General features: G+C 47.2%; 1 pseudogene; it reads left to right on the top strand.

Annotated features, from left to right (window-relative positions):
- The first annotated feature begins 14,779 nt into the window (after nucleotides 1-14,779).
- Nucleotides 14,780-18,081, top strand: LOC107321209 (olfactory receptor 14J1-like; annotated as a pseudogene).
- The last annotated feature ends 1,604 nt before the right edge of the window (nucleotides 18,082-19,685 follow it).

Genomic DNA, 19,685 nt, shown 5'->3' with positions numbered 1-19,685 from the left:
AGGAGCCAGCTGAGAACTGATAGAAAGGGCTCAGAAAGGAGAGCAGCAGATTCTGTTCCTTGCTTCCTGATCAGGAAGAACAAGAAGAGGGGACAGGCAGGAATCTGAGTTACAGCTCAGATTGAATTGTTTTCTTCAGACTGTCTGCTGTGGTGCAGTTTTTTGGTTCTTGGAGAAAACCATTGATAACACTCTGATATTTACAGCTGCTGCTAAGCAGTGTTGTACAGAGCCAAGGCCATGGTCAGAGGAGGGCACATGGAGCTGGGAGGGAACAGAGTGAGGACAGCTGACTGAAAGTGGCCAAAGGGACGTTCTGTATCACCTGACAGCAAGCAGAAATTGTATTGAAAGGGGTGGGAGTTCATCTCAGTCTCCTCACTGCCCAGGGTCCAGCTGAGCATCAGTCTGGTGGTGCTGAGCAAGTGCTTATGCATCAGTTGTTACATACAATTCCATATCAACGGATATATAGTGATAACTATTACTCCTCTTCTTTTATCTCTCTTAGTAAACTGCTTAGTTACAACCCAGAAGTTGTACTTTTTTTCCCAGTTCTCATCCCCATCCCACTGGGAATGGGGCAGTGCACAAAGCACTGTGTGCTGCTGAGCCACATGTTGGGTTCAACAACCACTGTCATTTTGGTGCCTGATGTGAGACTCCAAGGGTTGAGATAACGGCACATCTGTCCAGAGTGAGATAACACAGGGCTTTGTGGGAGCTGGAGAAGTGCAGGCCATGGTGCTGATATGTGTGGATGTGCTCCCTATGTGTGGAGCTTGTTGAGTCTTCTCATGAAGCTTCACTGCACAGCTCCTAACTTGGTGCTTGGATGCTGGATTAGGGTATTTATTTTGCTATGCTGTTTGACCTCAGTTTGTACCACGATAAATTGGCAGCTGACAAAGTGAAGTTTTGTGCACATTCAGCTCTGCGGTCATCTTTGGGTTTTGGAAGTAATATTGTCCATATGATTAGGAATTACACAATTTACATTGTCGCCTCTGTGAGTCCGGGGGTGTACTGGATATTGTGTTGAGGGACATGGTTTAGTGGGAGCTATAGGTAATAGGTGAACGGTTGGACTGGATGATCTTTTAGGCCTTTTCCAACCTTGGTTTTTCTATGAATCTATGATTGAGGTTAAACAATTATTCAGGAATATCACTGAGAGATCTACCCCAAGCTGAGAAGGCTCTGCATGGCAGGGGGTGTGGGACAGTCTGGGCAGCTGCCTGGAGCGGTGGGCACCCCCAGGGCTTTGGAACTTCATCTCTGAGCAACTGCAGGATCCTGAGAAACTGGTAGAATATTGGGGGCAGGTCTGCTGTGGCACTGGTAACCCCCAAGAGGCACAAAGGACTGCAGTGTGCCATATCCAGAGAGCTGGAAATGCTGACAGTGCTGCAGCCTCTGCAACTCCTGGCACAGACCCTGCAGCAGCTCCAAGGTTTTGCTACACGTCCTGCAGTTGCTCCAAGCTCTGGGACAGATCCCACTGTCACTCCATCCCTCATAATGAGCTCTGCAGTTACTCGTGCTACGGGTCCTGTAGCTGTTCCAAGTATGGTAATAAGAAAATGGTACAAATTCCTCCCAAGGGAGGAAGTACAGCCCTGCGGTGGCTCCAACCCCTCCAATGAGCCCAGTGGCTGCTCCAACATAGTCACAGGTCCTGTGGTGGTTTCAGCTCTGGCAATGAACTCTGAGGTCACTTCAACTCCTGCAACAGCCCAACAGCCACTTCAGCTCCTACAGTGAACCCTGTGGCTGTTAAAACCCCTGCAACTAGTCCTGGACTTGCAAACAGATGTGCACAGGGATTAGTTCATATATGTTTGCAACTGAATATGTTGTATATGTGTGAAAATACACTAAATATATTATATATGTATAAATACATTTGTCATAATTATTATCCTTTTCTTTTTCTCTTTGTCTCAACCCATAAACCTTAAACCACAGCACTGCCCCGAGACGCTTACGGATCTCCTTGGGACTATTCATTCTGATCTGGTCACACACTGAAGAGCACCTGAAGATCTCGAGGTTTTCTCAGGGAGCAGCTCCTGAGGTATATTCCTTACACCAGCTTTGGAAGAGGCCTCCCTCCAGTTCTCTGGTCCTGCTCTAAAGGAGCCCTCTTGTTATGGCAGTGCCAGCAAGGAGACCAGCTCTGACAGACCTGTTCATATTGCTGGCTACTGACTGCAGCCCCAGAGTGCTGCTGTAGAGACAACAGGACGGTCATGAGTCACACAAGACCTTCAGGACTGCACAAATGAGAGGAGTTGAGAGCACTGTGGTGGTGTAAAGAGATCAGAAATGAAAAGAGCACGTTGAGCTGCTGTCTGTGGCTGTATCTACCTAAATCCAGACAAAGTAGGAAAAAAGAAAATCTAAGTAAAAGTTTATTTTGAAACATTTTTAGGTATCTTTTAAAGTATTTGGGGAATCTGGATACATGTTTACATGAGCTCTTGGAGTGAAAAAATGGAAATTAGTTTGGAAAGAGTTGTAATACAATTTTATTTTTAAGTTCAATAATATATATATAGTTTTTTTGCACGTTGCTATATCTCACATAATCAAACAATCAAAGATGCATAAAACATAAAGAACCATCATTGGGAATCCTATGATGAAGCTGTACATTTTATGGAAGCTGGAATAGTGCATATTGCAAGATCTTCCTGAGAGCGTGCTTGATCTCCCTGTTCCTCATGCTGTAGATAATAGGGTTCAGTGTTGGAGGAACCACTGAGTACAGAAGTGCCACTGTCAGATCCAGGAGTGGGGAGGAGATGGAGGGGGGCTTCAGGTTGGCAAAAATGCCAGTGCTGACAAATAGGGAGACCATGGCCAGGTGAGGGAGGCACGTGGAGAAGGCTTTGTGCCGTCCCTGCTCAGAGGGCATCCTCAGCACAGCAAGGAAGATCTGCACGTAGGACACAACTATGAAAACAAAGCAACCAAAGCCTAAACTCACACCAAAAAAGATAAACACAACTTCCCTGAGGTAGGATGCTGAGCAGGAGAGCTTGAGGATCTGGGGGATTTCACAGAAAAACTGGTTCACAACATTGCCTTGGCAGAGAGGCAGTGAAAACGTACTGGCAGTGTGCAGCAGGGAATGGAGAACCCCAGTGCCCCAGGCAGCTCCTGCCATGGTGGCACAAGCTCTGCTGTCCATCAAGGTCCCGTAGTGCAGGGGCTTGCAGATGGCAACGTAGCGGTCATAGCACATGATGGTGAGAAGGGAATACTCTGCTGAGATGAAGAAGACAAAGAAAAAGAGCTGTGCAGCACATCCTGTGTAGGAGATGGCCCTGGTGTCCCAGAGGGCGTTGGCCATGGCTTTGGGGAGAGTGGTGGAGATGCAGCCCAGGTCGAGGAGGGCCAGGTTGAGGAGGAAGAAGTACATGGGGGTGTGCAGGCGGCGGTCGCAGGCTACGGCTGTGCTGATGAGGCCGTTGCCCAGGAGGGCAGCCAGGTAGATGCCCAGCAAGAGCCAGAAGTGCAGGAGCTGCAGCTGCCGCGTGTCTGCCAACGGCAGCAGGAGGAACTCACTGATGGAGCTGCTGTTGGGCATCTGCTGCTTCTGGGCTTGGAGTCCTGCTCAGAGTGCAGAAGATAATGACAAGCCCAGATCATTCTCAGAGACACTCCTCCTGCTATAATATGAAATGTTTTCATTCTCCTACAACAGTGTACATTTAGCACCATTACTTGCATTTAATTTCATGTTGTTCAGCATTTCTTAAGCAAAAGCAGTATATGGAGCTCTAACTTTCCACTTATTTTCTTATTCCTCCTCCCTGGATATTTTCATGTGCTTCATGTCTCATATCTTTAACCCAACTGCTCTTAGAGCCCCAAAACAGCCTCTGTGTCATTCAGTGTAAATTCTAAAAAGCTGCCTGCTTGCAGGTTAATTATTCATGTCTACTGAAAATAGGGATATTTTCAATTGTTTCCATCCTTCAGGAAATGGGATACTGAGAGCACATCATGTGTGACTGTTCTCAAAACAAGCAACTGATTGAAGAAAAATTCTCAGAGCTGTGACAGCCCCTTTTACATTTCTGCCTCCAATCCTTTCTGCATTCCCCCAGAACAGGAAATTGAAACCCGCTGCATTGGCTCTGCTCTTGCAAAGTACCCTCAGAAACATACTGTTGTGCAGTGGAGATGTGATTCTTTGACCTAGGCAGCAGCTGTGGCAGCACAAGACATGCCGGGGGCTCCTTCCCCTAAACGTCTCCTGCCCGGCAGCTCCCCGGGCAGGCTGAGTACTGAGCCTGGCAGGCGGCAGAGTCCCATACCCGGCACACAGCCCCTGGGGCACAGCAGGGACCCTGCTCTGCAGGACAGCCCTGGGCACCCACCTGCAGTCCCGGCTGCACAGCCTGCAGCCGTGCTGGGACACACAGCCCTCAGGGCTGTGATTTCATACTGCAGCACATAAGCCCTCAGCTGGAGCCGAAGTCTTTTTCCACAGTAAAGGAACATGCAGTGCCTGTGGCCATGTCTTCTATGGGATGTCCCACATTTATATAATCCTCTATTAAAAGCAGCTGCATTACCTACTGCAAGAGACTTACCATGTCATGGTCTGTGAGCATTGTTCTTGCTGTGTGCTCACAGCTTTCTCACACAGTACCCATCTTCTAAGTTCTCTCCAATTTTTCTCCTCTCCTCTGTCACCTGCAGGCTGTGCTGTGCACAAGAGCTGCTCCTGGGCACAGCTGCCTCTCTAAAGAGCTGCACACTTTTATGAGCTCCCTGTGTCCCAGGAGCATGGTCCAGCTCAGCATAAGATGATGTCAGTTTTTATGTTTCCCACTCACCTCCCCTGAGATGTCCCTGGGTCCTCATGGCCATCAGCTCCTGAAAGACAACAGTGTGCTTTGAAATCTGCTCAATTATCCACCAGACAATTCCTGACATGAGGTGAATCGTACCAGGGAGTGTTTGATGAAACAAAAATTGCACCCAGACAACAAGAAGGAGGGTTGGACTTCCCCTGTGCAGGGCAGTGATCCAGCAGAGGCTGTACAGGCACCTCATCCCCAGATGGAAACCTTGGGGCTGAAATGGGATTCAGTGCCCCACGGACCCACAGGAGCTGGGATTCCTCTGGTTCAGCTAAGATGTGTACAAGGAGTTGTACAGAGCAGCTTTAATATCTTCTTTATAACTGTATATTAATAAACTATAAATGTCTGCTAGATTCTGGCTCTTTAAGCTCTCTCTAGATAACTCTCCATTTTGCTGAACAAGTTTGAAAACCTGAAGAAGATTACAGAAAGGCACAAGACACAAGATGCTCTTTAGGTTATAATGGGCCCCAGGGCGCATTTGATGTTTAGTCCATCAATCTCCAGTGCAGAGAGAAGTTTGCACATAGTGCTCAGCAAGACAAAGTCATAAGTAACAGTGAAGTTTCTTGGAGTATTAATGGGCCCACTGAGGGACATTACAGGCAAGATTCCCAAGGGACTTGTTAGAGAAGATAATTGGAAGACAAGATTACAGGCAATGAAAGGCACTGGCATGGTGGCTCTAATGCTAAGAAACCCCTCCTTTGCCTTACGAAATAGACAGGCCAAGCCCTGATCCCCATACCCTTGTCATGGAGATCTGGTCTCATGTTGGCTCAGGACCCTTCCTGGGGCAGTGGGATGGAGGTCTGTATGATGTTAAATGAAAGACATGGGGACAGAAGATCCCAGGCTCTGCATGGTGTGCAAGGATACTGTCAAGTTCATGTCCCATGTGTGCCCTGTGTTTCATTGCAGGTTGCGGGTTGTGAGAAGGGCCCAGTCTGAGCAAGCAGTCTATCCCAATGAAACTCTGAACTTCAGATCTCTCAGTACCAGTGCCCTCCTGTGCACACTCTCATAGTTTGATGTTTTTGATGTTCTGCATTGCCCAGAAGTGCACCCAGTGCTCCAGGTGAGGCTGCAGCAGTGCAGAGAATACAGTGACAATCCTTTCCCTCACCCAGCTGGCAATAACTTGCTTGATGCACTCCAGAGGACCGTTGGCTTTCCTGGCTGCCTGGGTGCACTGCTGACTCACATTCAATTTGATGCAGACCAGGACCCCCAATCCTTTTCAGTCAGACCACTCTCCAGTGTCCCATATCCAGGCAGTGTGTCCAGGGTTGCCCCTACCCAGGTGCACAATCAGGCACTTGTTATGCTTTATGCACTTGGTGCTTAGTACCAACTGGTACCCACTTCTCTGCCTTGTCCACATCTCTCTGCAAGTCCTCTCCACCCTCAGTGGTGGAAACATCACATCCTCATCTGGTCAAATCAGCAAACTTGCTCAGAACATCTTCTAGTCCTGCATTCAAGTCATACATAAAATATGAAAGAGAAGTGGCCCTAAAGTGGAGCTCTGGGGAACCCTGATAGTGAATATCTAACAGCCTTAATGAACCCACTGACTATAGTCCTTTGGGCCTGACCTATTGGCCAACTGTTCACCTACCACGTTATGTTTCTGTCTAGCCATATGCAGTACATTCTGTCCAGAAGGGTGCTGTGAGAAATAGCCTGAAAAGATCTACCGAAATCCTCAAGGATTACATCAACTGGATTCTCTTGTTCAGCTAAATGGATAACCATGTCATAAAAGGATCTATAGTTAAACAGGACCATCTCCGTTGGAACTTGTGTTGGCTGCAACCAATGACAGACATTCAGCAGGGCTGAAGTGGCTGCTTCCAAAGGCAGGGCTCCCGTGTGCGCTGTGGGATCTCAAAATGGACTCCAAGGGGCCCGACTGGTCTGGCCCAGCCAGCAGGCTGCAGCACGGCCTGGTGAGGCTCAGTCCTGACAGGCCTGTCCCCGCAGCCCTGAGGGTTCGTACAGCAGAGCTTCTGCCCAGTGGGACCACATCCATACAGCAAGGCAGGCTTCGGCTGGTTAGTGAGCGAGGCTGGAAAAGCTCACTGTTGTAGTTTTGTAATGTGGTTGGTGTTGCTATTCCACATCAGAATATCATGTGGGATAATGAGAGTTAAGAAGACAAGTTTTTCTTTCCTTTCTTTTTCTGTGGACTGCCTTAAATGGGCATGGGGGGAAGGAAGTAGCACTGGAGGGAAGGTCAGGAAGGTGTCAAGGTTTAACCCGGTTCCCTGCAGGAGACAGCATGGTTGAAACTTCCCACTTCCCGCAGCCCATCGGTGAGATTTGGACTTGTTTTTCTCCTTGTTGAAAATCTCTCTTTGCTGTTTAGTGTCACAGGGTTCATTAAAATGCCGCTTGTTCTCAGATCGTTGCTTTTTTTTTTTAATTTTTTCCCTCCCTAGGGGGAAATTCCCATTCGCAATCTCCCTCACCGTCCCCTCTTGGGGTGCATATGGACAGGCTGTGCCTCCATGCAGTACCGCGCTGTTAGAGCAGGGAGGTACTTTGTTCCTTCTCTCCCTGTGTATATTCCTGCTGTCACGGAGTGAGCTCTGGAGAGAATTCCATGATAAAACACGTCAATCACATCACAGCTTCAACTATGGCACTTATGACTATTGGATTGCAAGCAACACGTATTGCGTAGCCACCACCTGCATCCTGATGAGTCCTTGGATGAACTAGAGAATAGTTGGTGTAAAGCATAAGGTCACAGAGCCAATTTCCAGCCACATGAGCACAGTGCCATGAACATCATCGAACCACAACCAATTCCAGAAGTCAGAGATACCTAGCTTGCTGCCCCACCAGTCGCGACTGATGTACCCTTTCTTTTCTAAGAGCCTCTGCACAGCATCCTTCACTCTCTGCATGGCGGTAGTGGTGTTTTTTTCCCTGTCGGAGGTTCTATTCCTTTTGAGCATGTTAAGAACCTCAGTCATTACCGTGATCCCGGTGGCCTTGGTTAGTGGCCAATGGAGGGTGGAGCAGCACCCTCTGAAGTTCCTCCTCTTCCTCATCCTCCTCATCTGCCAGCACTCGAAATGCCCCTGGCATGTTGCAAGACACAGCCAATGAGTAGGTGTAAATGAGGGATCGCCAAGGGTCATGGCATGTCAGGTTGTCAGTGGTGTTTACCGACACATTGAAGGTCATAACTGAGATATTAGGTCTCGTGCTGTAGTTCCCTGGCTTCAAGAAATATCCAGGGAGGGGAACCCCAAACCAGCAGAGTGAGAAAGGGTCCCCTACAGATGCGAAGGCCAGGCATATCACGCCATTCTCCTGGTGGGAAGTCAGAGTGGCCAAGTCTTTCCAGAAATGAGATGCCACATGGTTGAGCAGAAGTGAAAGTTCCAAGGACAGGCATTGTAGAGGTCTTACCCTAGAGTACATGGAAGATTCTATTTCATGATTTATGAAATCTAGTCATGAACTGAACCATCTTTGTCTGGAGTATATGACTCCCTGATTGTCCAATCTGGTCTGATTCTGCAAACACAATGACAATGCAAAGCACCAGCAAGTCACTGCTATCTTTGCTAATTCTATAACTGACAATAAATGAAAAGCAGATGTATCCTTCTATTCAGGCTTAAATATGGGGAAGTCTTGAACAGAGCACAGATCTCCTTGATGTAATGCTGGACAGTTTCATCAAAACTGGTGCCACAGGGGATTTAGGATCCATTAAGGCTGAGGTTACAGCAACAACCGTGGACAACGCCCTCTGGGACAACAGGGCCATCTCCTATACAGGATGCGCTGCACAGCTCTTTTTCCTTCTCTTCTTCATCTCAGCAGAGTATTCCCTTCTCACCATCATCTCCTATGACCGCTACATTGCCATCTGCAAGCCCCTGCACTACGGGACCTTGATGGACAGCAGAGCTTGTGCCACCATGGCAGCAGCTGCCTGGGGCACTGGGGTTCTCTATTCCCTGCTGCACACTGCCAGTACGTTTTCACTGCCTCTCTGCCAAGGGAATGTTGTCAACCAGTTTTTCTGTGAAATCCTCCAGATCCTCAAGCTCTCCTGCTCTGGCTCCGTCCTCAGGGAAGTTGTGTTTATAATTTTTAGTGCCAGTTTATTCTTTGGATGCTTTGTTTTCATAGTTGTGTCCTATGTGCAGATCTTCCTGGCTCTGCTGAGGATGCCCTCTGAGCAAGGATGGCACAAAGCCTTCTCCACGTGCCTCCCTCACCTGGCTGTGGTCTCCCTCTTTCTCAGCACTGCCTTTTTTGCCTACCTGAAACCTCGCTCTGTTTCTTCCCCACCCCTGGATTTGACAGTGGCACTTCTGCTATTTGTTTCCTCCAACACTCCATCCTATTATCCACAGCATGAGGAACAGGGAGATCAAGTACGCTCTCAGCAAACTGGTGCAATATGCACTATTCCAGCTTCCATAAAGTGCCCATCTTCCTCACACAACTCTCAGTGATGGTTCTTTATGTTCCATTATTTTTGTATTTTTGATTTTTTGTAATACTGTAATCTGCAAATAAGTTGCAGTTTATTTCACTTCCTCTTTCCTACCAAATTTCCATTTTCTTACTCCAGGAGCTCAAAGAAACATGGAACCATATTCCATGAATAGGTTAAGAGATTAATAATAAGCTTTAAAAATCAACTTTTCCTTCGCTGTTCTCTCTTCCTACCTTGTCTGGGTCTGGTGGGTTCAGCAGCAGAACGTGCCCTTTTCAATTCTGCTCTCTTTATACAGCCACAGTGCTCTCAAGACCTCGTATTTCTGCAGGCCTTGTGTGTCTCACAACAGTTCTGTTGTCTCTACAGCAGCACTTCAGGACAGAAGTCAGTAGCCAGCAATATGAACGGCTGTGTCAGGGCTGGTCTCCTTGCTGGCACTGTCATAGAGTTATCTAGATCAGTCTGTGTCCACGACAGGGGGAGCAGTAGGCCTGTGGGCCCCATGGCCCCAAACAAATGGGAAGGGAAAAAGGAATGAGGGAGATGGGAGCTGGGCTCAAGGAAACAAACAGAGCAGCAGCAACGACCTAAGGAGGAAAACTTGTCTTACTAACTACTATATATGGAATACCAATAGGAAAAATGACAAAACCAAGATATTCCACCCTCAATTCTACATCACTATATCATGCTTAGAAAACACATCTGAATGCAAATAAACAGTAATTAAAATGCATAACGCACACAGTTCTTTATACTACCCCAGTGGCACAGTGGTAGGAATGCCGCCTTGCAACACTGTGGCCCGGGTTCGAATCCCCCCTGTGGCGCAAGTGGTAGAAGTGCCACTGTGCTACACAGAAACTCAAATCTCGGGGGTTGGACTCGATGATCTCTAAGGTCCCTTCCTACCTGCACGAGACTATGAGACTATGAGACATATATATACACGGAATTACTGACTGCACTCCCCCAACATCAAATTCCCTTGTGGTACACATTAAACATCCCCATCTCTCTGCATCGCCCACCAAGTGCACCCAGGTCCCTGGGCAAAAACAGTTCCACGGACAGGTTTGCCCTTTACAGAGGCTGGAAGGACCCAAACAGCTTTTCCCTTTTCCTTTCTTTAGGAAAACAGCTTTTCCTAAAGAACATTTTTAAACATGTTCTTTACATGAACAACAGTAACCTTATCTCCCTCTGCAGTATACAGGGGCTGGATTGGCTAGGACCATCACAACTGACTGATCCTCTAGTACTGACCAACCAAGTGGCTTCTGCCAAATGCTTTACCCAGTGCTTCAGTGTTCCACCACCCATTGCTTACAACATAGATTTCAACAACCCATTGTATTGATCTTTTTTACCAGAAGCTGGTGCATGGTAGGGGATATGATAAATCCAAACAATGCCATGATCTTTCGCCCAAGTATTTATAAGGGAATTTTTGAAAGTCATCCCGTTATCAGACTCTTCTTTCTGGGGTGCCATGCTACCACAGGACTTGTTTCTCATGACCCAATATGGTGTTAAATTCAACAGATTTAGTGGTCAGTGACTAATTCCAGACATGTGCTGAGTCCTCCCAGAGAGTGTTTGCTCAAGGAGGGCACTCATACAAGGATGGGATATCATAGAATCATAGAATCACCAAGGTAGGAAAAGACCTAAAAGATCATCCAGTCCAGCTGGTCACCTATCACCAATAGCTCCCACAAATCCATGGCCCTCAACACAACATCCAATCATTCCTTGAACACCTCCAGGGTCACTGAATCCACCACCTCCAACCTAGGAAGTCCATTCCAGGTCCCAGAGTTCAGGACGTGGCATTTGGTCTTGGTGAACCTCATCCCATTGGCTTCAGCCCAGCTCTCCAGCCTGTCCAGATCCCTCAGTAGGGCCTTGCTAACTCCAGGAAAATCCACAGTCCCAGCCAATTTGGTGTAATTTGCAAACCTACATAGGATGCACTCAGTGCCCTCATCCAGGTCCTCAATAAAGATACTGAAGAGGACAGGCCCCAGCACAGACCCCTGGGGAACACGAGGTAGACACACAGGTGGGCGTCCAGGCTGGTCTTGAATATCTCCAGAGAAGGAGACTCCCCAACCCCTTGGGCAGCCTGTTCCAGGGCTCTGTCACCCTCACTGTAAAGATGTTCTTGCACACATTTGTGCAGAGCTTCCTATGCTCCCCTTTCTGACCATTTCCCCTTGTCTTGTCTCCACACACTGATGAAAAAAGCCTGGTCTCTCCACTTTGACCCCACACCTCAGATATGAGCACTGACATGAGAGCAGCCCCCTGCACCTTTCCCCTGCGAGCAGAGCATAGCAGAGCAGAGACACAGTCCCCATGTATCACGCAGTGTTATTCTGCTTACCAACAGAAGAGGCCAGTCTTTCTCTATGCTTCATCTGTGGCATACTCCAGAGTTCAATACACTGCAAAGCTATGGCACATCTATGTTCTTGCAATGATGACACCTTAGTATTCTCTGGGCTCTCATTTCAATGGCATCTAATTAAGTCTAGGGTCATACCAGTTGACGGGAATCTGGCAAATGTTGTCTCATTGTAAGGAAGAGCAAGAAAGATGACAGGGGCAATTATGGACCTGTCAGTCTCACTCCAGCACCTGATAAAATTATGGAGAAAGTGATGGTGGGAGTTATGGAAAAACAGCTGAAGGACAATTCTGTCATTGGTTGCAGCCAACGCAAGTTCCCGAGGGGAAGGTCCTGTTTAACTTCAGGTCCCTTTATGACACAGTTGTCCATTTAGTTGTACCAGGGAAGCCAGATGATGTTATTCTTGAGGATTACAGTAGAGCCTTTGATACTGCTTCTCACAACAACCTTCTGGGCAGAATGTCCTTCATACGGCTAGACAGAAACAGAATGTGGTGGGTGAGCAGTTGGCCAATAGGTCAGGCTCAAAGGATTATAGTCAATGGGTTCCATCAGCCTGGTAGACGGTCACTATCAGGGTTCCATTGTAGGGCTCCATTGTAGGGCCACTTCTCTTCCATGTTTTTGCGGATGACTTGCATGCAGGACTAGAAGATGTTCTCAGCAAGTTTGCTGATGAGACCAGATGAGGAGGTGCTGTTGCCTCTTGCAGAGAGATGTGGACAAGTCAGAAAACTGGGTACCAGTTGGTACTAAGCACCAAGTGCATAACGCATAACAAGAACAAGTGCCTGATTGTGCACCTGGGTATGGGCAACCCTGGAAATAACGCTGTCTGTATATTGGACACATGAGAGACGTCTGACTGAAAAGGATTGGGGGTCCTGCTCAACATCAATTTGGAAGTGAGTCAGCAGTGTGCCCAATCAGCCAGGATAGCCAGCGGTCCCCTGGAGTGCATAAAGCAATTTCTTGCAAGCTGGGTAAGGGAAAGGATTGTCCCTCTCTGCTCTGCGCTGCTGCAGCTTCACATGGAGCACTGGGTGCACTTCTGGGCAAAGCGGAACATAGAAAACATCAAACTATGGGAGGGTTTGCACAGGAGGGCACTGGAACTGAGAGATCTGAAGTTCAGAGTTTCATTGGAACTGATTGCTTCTTCAGACTGTGCCCTTCTCACATCCGACATCCTGCGATGAGACACAGGACACAAGTGGGATATGAACTTCACAGTATCTGTGCACCGCATGTAGAGCCTGGGATCTTCTGTCCCCATGTTTTTCATTTAACTTCATACAGACCTCCATCCCACTGCCCCAGGAAGGGCCCTGAGCCAACATGAGAGACAGGATCTCCCTGCCAAGGGTCTGGGAAGCAGGGCTTGTCCTGTTTGCTTCTTAAGATAAAGAAGGATTTTCTTAGCATCAGAGCCACCATGCCATTGCCTTTGCCTCACTGGAGTCATGGCTTCCAATTATCTGCCCTAACTAGCGACTAAGGAAGGTTGCTTGCTAATGGCCCTCAGTGGGCCCATTAATACTCCAAGAAACTTCACTGTTGCTTCTGACTTTGTCTTGCTGAGTTCTTTGTGCAAACTTCTCTCTGCACTGGAAGTTGATGGATGCAGCACCAAATGCTCCCTGGGGCCCATTAAAACTTAAAGAGCCTCCTGTGCCTTGTGCCTTCCTGTTCTCCAGGTTTTCAGAACTTGTTCAGCAAAATGGAGACAGCTTAAAGAGCAAGAATCCAAAATGCATTTATTGTCTATTTATTTATTGTTTGTTTTATACAGGAAGTAAAAGAAGCACTTTGCAACTGATGTCAATCCAGGATGTCCCCAATGAGTTCTATTCCGTTTCTGTGTGGACAAAGTTCCTCCTCAACCTCCCCACCCCACTTCTACTCACATTGGCCTCATGGGACTTGCATCACTTTTCCTCACATCACTCTTCTCCTCTGCAGTCACCCGCTCAGTATTAAACCTCCTTTGTACCAACTCCCACTGGCTTTCCACAGAGAACCAGCTGCACATGGAAGAAGAAAGAGATCTCTTTATTTACGTCCAACAAACAGAAGGAAAGGTGATGCAATTGAATGAACAGTCAGACACAGTCATCAACTGCATGCCATGTCCAAGATGCTTCTATTGAGGTTTATCTTTCATAGGGAATATCTGCACAAGAAATGAGTTAGACACAGATAGGATGGGATAGATAGAATCACGGTGAAGGAGTTGAAAGCAGACTTTGGAGGAATGGAGCAAATTCCAGTAATCACCCTGGATAGATCAGCCAGGGAGTTGGGAGGTATCAACTTAAAATTGAACAGGACTCGTGAGTATTTCAGAAATTGAGACGGGCTAACACATTCTTCTTGATTTCTATTTATCTTCAACTTTTTTTTCACATTTACTGACATTAATGAACATCTTTAAGAATTCATGCTTTTTTTAAAAGCATGAAAAATAAAAAAAAGAGAAAGAGAAAGAGAAAGAGAAAGAGAAAGAGAAAGAGAAAGAGAAAGAGAAAGAGAAAGAGAAAGAGAAAGAGAAAGAGAAAGAGAAAGAGAAAGAGAAAGAGAAAGAGAAAGAGAAAGAGAAAGAAAAGAAAGAGAAAAAGAAAGAGAAAAAGAAAGAGAAAAAGGGAAAAAAAAAGAAAGTGAAAAAGGAAAAGGAAAAGGAAATGACATAGAAAAAAAAAGAAAGAGAAAAAGAAAAGATAGGAAGGGCTAGATAGAATCACAGTGAAGGAGTTGACAACACAGTCCATCAGACTTTGGCGAGATGGAGCAAATTTGAGTCATCCCCCTAAAAGTCAGAAATCAGACAGATAATTGGGAGGTATCTGACTGAACAAAGAGCAAGGGATGAGGAAATCTGGCAGGCTGTGGCAGGAGCATGTGTCTAAGTGGCCTGCTGAAAACAAGCCCTTAACCACGGCCATTTATTTAGGAGAGCTGAAGACATCTGGAGGATGAGGGACATCAAATAGGCTGCAGGGAAGAGCAATGGCCACGCCAGGATTTCGTAACAGGGCGTTGGCACTGGCACCACTGTCTGTGTCCCTGAACCTGAAGGCATTTGTGTCCAGCAAACACAGTTCTGGAAAACATCGTAGTTTCAGAAAAAGAACTAAAAAAAAAAAAAAAAAAAAGTCATCATATCACGCCAAAGATTCATATGTACGACTTAAAATTAAACAAGACTCATGAGAATTTCTCATGTTGAGAAGGGTTAACACATTTTCATTGATTTTGATATCTGTTTTCAATTTTTTGTCTCAGTTTGACTAACATTAATGAACATCTTTTAAGTTTACGGCCTAAATATAAGTAAATAGATAGATAGATAGATAGATAGATAGATAGATAGATAGATAGATAGATAGATAGATAGATAGATAGATAGATAGATAAAAAGAGATCCATTTGCGTCTTGCACTTGGCCTGATGCCTCATTGACCTTCACAGTTCCCACCAGACTGTCATTGCCGGAGAGTATGAGATCCAGCAGAGAACAGGGACTTCCCACACGGTTTACAAGCACTGGCACACATCAGGAGCAGCCCAGGCACCTTGGGCATCACCCAGTGTCTGTGTGTAAGCAGCTGTGTCCCTGCTGAAGGGCCAAGGACTCAGAGCAGGAGCTCACATGCAGGCAACTCCTTGTGCACTTCTGAACTGAACCAGAGGAATCCCAGATCCTGTGCATGTGTACGGAGCTGAATCTTATTTCAGCTCCAGGATTTCTGTCAAGGGATGAGACTCCTGCACTGCCTCAGCTGGATCACTGCCCTGCACAGGGAAAGTCCAAACCTCCCTGTCTTTGTCTAGGTGCTCTTTGTGCTTCATCAAATGAACTCTGATAGTACTCGCTATATGTCTCCAATCAGTCACTGACCACTGGACATGTGGTGGTTAATTGAGTGGATTTCAAAGCACAGTTATGACGCTGTTGTCTTTCAGGAGCTGTTGGCCATGAGGACCCAGGGACATGTCTAGTGAAATGAGTGGGAAGGATAAAAATGACATCATCTGCTGCTTGCTTGTCCAGGCTCCAAGGACACAGGGAGCTCATAAAATTGAGCCGAGCTGCACAGAGACAGCTGTGCCCAGGAGCAGCTCTTGTGCACAGCACAGCCTGCAGGTGACAGAAGGAGAGAAGAGAGAAACTGGAGAGAGCTTACAGGATGTGTGTGGTGTGAGAAGGCTTCGGGCTCACTGCAGGAGTTTTGCTCACAGACCATGACAGGGTAAGTCTCAATGAAGACCATGCAGCTGCTTTTCATAGAGGGTTAACTTAATCTTGGTCATTCCATAGCACATCCGTCTGCAGGTACTGCATGTTTTTTACTGTGGAAAAACCCTTTCGCTCCAGCTCAGGGTTACCATGCTGCAGTGTCAGAGCACAGCCCTGAGGGCTGCGTGTCCCAGCATGGCTGCAGGCTGTGCAGCCGGGGCTGCAGGCGGGTGCCCAGGGCTGTCCTGCAGAGCAGGGTCCCAGCTGTGCCCCAGGGGCTGTGTGCTGGGTATGGGACTCTGCCGCCTGCCAGGCTCAGCTGCCCAGGGTGCTGTGGGGAGACGTGTGGTGTGGAGGGAAAGAGCCCCCCGGCAGGTCTTCTGCTGCCACAGCTGGTGCCTGGGGCAGGGGGATCACAGCTCCACTGCACAACAGAATGTTTATAAGGGTTCTCTGCAAGAGCAGAGTCAAGGCAGAGATTTTACATGCCCTGCTCCTTGGAAAGGAAAAAGGATTGGAGGCAGGAATCTAATAAGGGCTGTAAAATTTAAAACACAGTTCTGAGACTCCCCGGTATTTCTTCAATCCATCACTTGTTTTGTGAACAGTCACACAAGTTGTGCTTTCAGCCTTTCTTTCCTAAAGGATACAGTCACTTTCAGTTCTTGTGTTTTTCTGCAGACATTAATAGTTTGCTTATATTGCAAAAAGGCTGATTTCTCTATGAGAAGTTGTAGTGCACAGAGATAGGGGCTGGAGTCTTGAAAAGCAGTTGTGCTAAACAGGAAAATATCCAGGAGGCTTTGATATGATTAGGAAATGAGAAGCAAGTAAGAGCTCCCTCATCTTCTGCTCCTTAAGGGATGGTGTAGCTCATGAAAATAACTTCAAATTCTGGAGTTAAATGAACATTTTGCAAAGGGAAAGAAAATCTTTTACAATACAGCAGAAAGCAGAAAGGAGGACATATATAGTATAGCAGAAGGAGTGTCTCTGAGAATGGTCTGGACTTGTCATTATCTTCTGCACTCTGAGCAGGACTCCAAGCCCAACAACAGCAGATGCCCAACAGCAGCTCCATCAGTGAGTTCCTCCTGCTGCAGTTGGCAGACACGCGGCAGCTGCAGCTCCTGCACTTCTGGCTCTTCCTGGGCATCTACCTGGCTGCCCTCCTGGGCAACGGCCTCATCAGCACAGCCGTAGCCTGCGACCGCCGCCTGCACACCCCCATGTACTTCTTCCTCCTCAACCTGGCCCTCCTCGACCTGGGCTGCATCTCCACCACTCTCCCCAAAGCCATGGCCAACGCCCTCTGGGACACCAGGGCCATCTCCTACGCAGGATGTGCTGCACAGCTCTTTTTCTTCCTCCTGTTCATGTCAGCAGAGTATTCCCTTCTCACCATCATGTCCTATGACCGCTACGTTGCCATCTGCAAGCCCCTGCACTACGGGACCTTGATGGACAGCAGAGCTTGTGCCACCATGGCAGCAGATGCCTGGGGCACTGGGGTTCTCCATTCCCTGCTGCACACTGCCAGTACGTTTTCACTGCCTCTCTGCCAAGGCAATGTTGTGAACCAGTTTTTCTGTGAAATCCCCCAGATCCTCAAGCTCTCCTGCTCAGAATCAAATCTCAGGGAAGATGTGTTTCTCATTTTTGGTGTGAGTTTAGGCTTTGGTTGCTTTGTTTTCATAGTTGTGTCCTATGTGCAGATCTTCATGGCTGTGCTGAGGATGCCCTCTGAGCAGGGACGGCACAAAGCCTTCTCCACATGCCTCCCTCACCTGGCCGTGGTTTCCCTGTTTCTCAGCACTGTCATTTTTGCCTACCTGAAGCCCCCCTCCATCTCCTCCCCACTCCTGGATCTGTCAATGGCACTTCTGTACTCAGTGGTTCCTCCAACACTGAACCCTATTATCTACAGCATGAGGAACAGGGAGATCAAGCACGCTCTCAGAAAGATGTTGCAATAAGCAATATTCCAGCTTCTATAAAATGCACATCTTCATCACACAATTCACTGTGATGTTTCTTTATGTTTTATTCTTGTTTGTATTTTTTATTTTGTTTAATACTCTAATCTGCAAATACGTTGCAATTTATTTCACTACTTCTTTCCTACCTACTTTCCACTTTCTTACTCCCAGAGCTTGTGTAAACATTGAACCAGAATGCCTGAATAGGTTAAGAAATAAATAAAAAGCTTTAAAAATAGACTTTTTCTTAGCTCTTCTCTCTTCCTACCTTGTCTGGGTCTGGGGTAGGTACAGACACGGACAGCAGCACAATGTGCTCTTTTCATTCTGGCATCATTTCCACGGCCACAGTGCTCTCAGGTCCTCGCATCCGTGCAGGCCTGAAGGTCTTGTGTGTCTGACAACAGTCCTGTTGCCTCTACAGCAGCACTCCAAGACAGCAGTCAGTAGCCAGCAATATGAATGGCTGTGTCAGGGCTGGTTTCCTTGCTAGCACTGTCATAGAGTTATCTAGGTCAGTCTATGTCCATGACAGAGGGGGCAGTAGACCCGTGGTCCGCCTGGCCCCAAACAAATGGGAAGGGAAAAGGGAAAGGGGTAGGAAAGTGGGAGCTCGGCTCTAGGAAACAAACATAGCAGTGGCAAAGACCTAAGGAGGAAAACTTGTTTTACTAGCTGTGATATGTGGAATACCAATAGAAAGAATGACAAAACCATGACATTCCACCCTTAATTGTACATCACTATATCATGCTTAGAAAACATATCTCTGTACAAATAAACAATAAATAAAATGCATTACACACACAAGTCTGTGTACATATATAGACATGGAATTACTGTCTTCACTCCCCCAACATCACATTCCCTTGTGGTACACATTGAACATCCCCACCTTTCTGCATCACCCACCAAGTGCACCCTGGGCAAAAATGGTTCCAAGGAGAGGTTTGCACTTTCCAGAGGCTGGAAGGACCCAAACAGCTTTTCCCAACATGTTCTTTACATGCACTGCAGGGACCTTATCTCCCTCTACAGTATGTAGGGAGCTGGACTGGGTAGCACCATCTCTACTGACAGATCCACTTGTGTTAACTAGCCATGTTCTTAATTCTTAAATGTTCAGCCTCCCATTGCTTTCAGCACAGTTTTTAACAACCCTTTGAAGCATTCAGTCTTACCAGAGGCTGGTGTATGATAGGTGATATGATAAATCCACTCAATGCCATGGTCTCTGGCCGAGGTATCCACCAGTGAATTTTTGAAATGAGTCCCATTATCAGACTCATTTCTTTCTGGGGTGCCATGCCACCACACGATTTGCCTCTCCAGACCCAGGATGGTGTTTTGGATGGTAGCATGGGGTACTGCATACGTTTCGAGCCACCCAGTGGTTGCCTCCACTGTGGTAAGCTCATAACACTTACCATTGTGAGATCGTGGCAAGGTGATATAATCAACCTGCCATACCTCCCCATATCTATAATTCCACCATCTCCCTTCCCCCCAGAGAGGTTTCATCCTCTTGGCTTGTTTAATTATGTCACATGTTTCACAGTCATGAATAATCTGCGCTATAGCGTCCATAGTTAAGTCCACCCCTCAGTCTCTGGCCCACTTATATGTCGTTTCTCTTCCTTGATGGCCCGAGGTCTCATGGGCCTCATCAAGCTAGAAATAGCTCTCCCTTGTTCTG

Source organism: Coturnix japonica, chromosome 29, assembly GCF_054131305.1.
Source record: "Coturnix japonica strain WE chromosome 29, WE-NBRP24, whole genome shotgun sequence".
Classification (NCBI taxonomy): Eukaryota; Metazoa; Chordata; class Aves; order Galliformes; family Phasianidae; genus Coturnix; species Coturnix japonica.
Note: the sequence above shows the minus strand (reverse complement) of the source record. Positions and strands in the feature narration are given on the sequence as shown.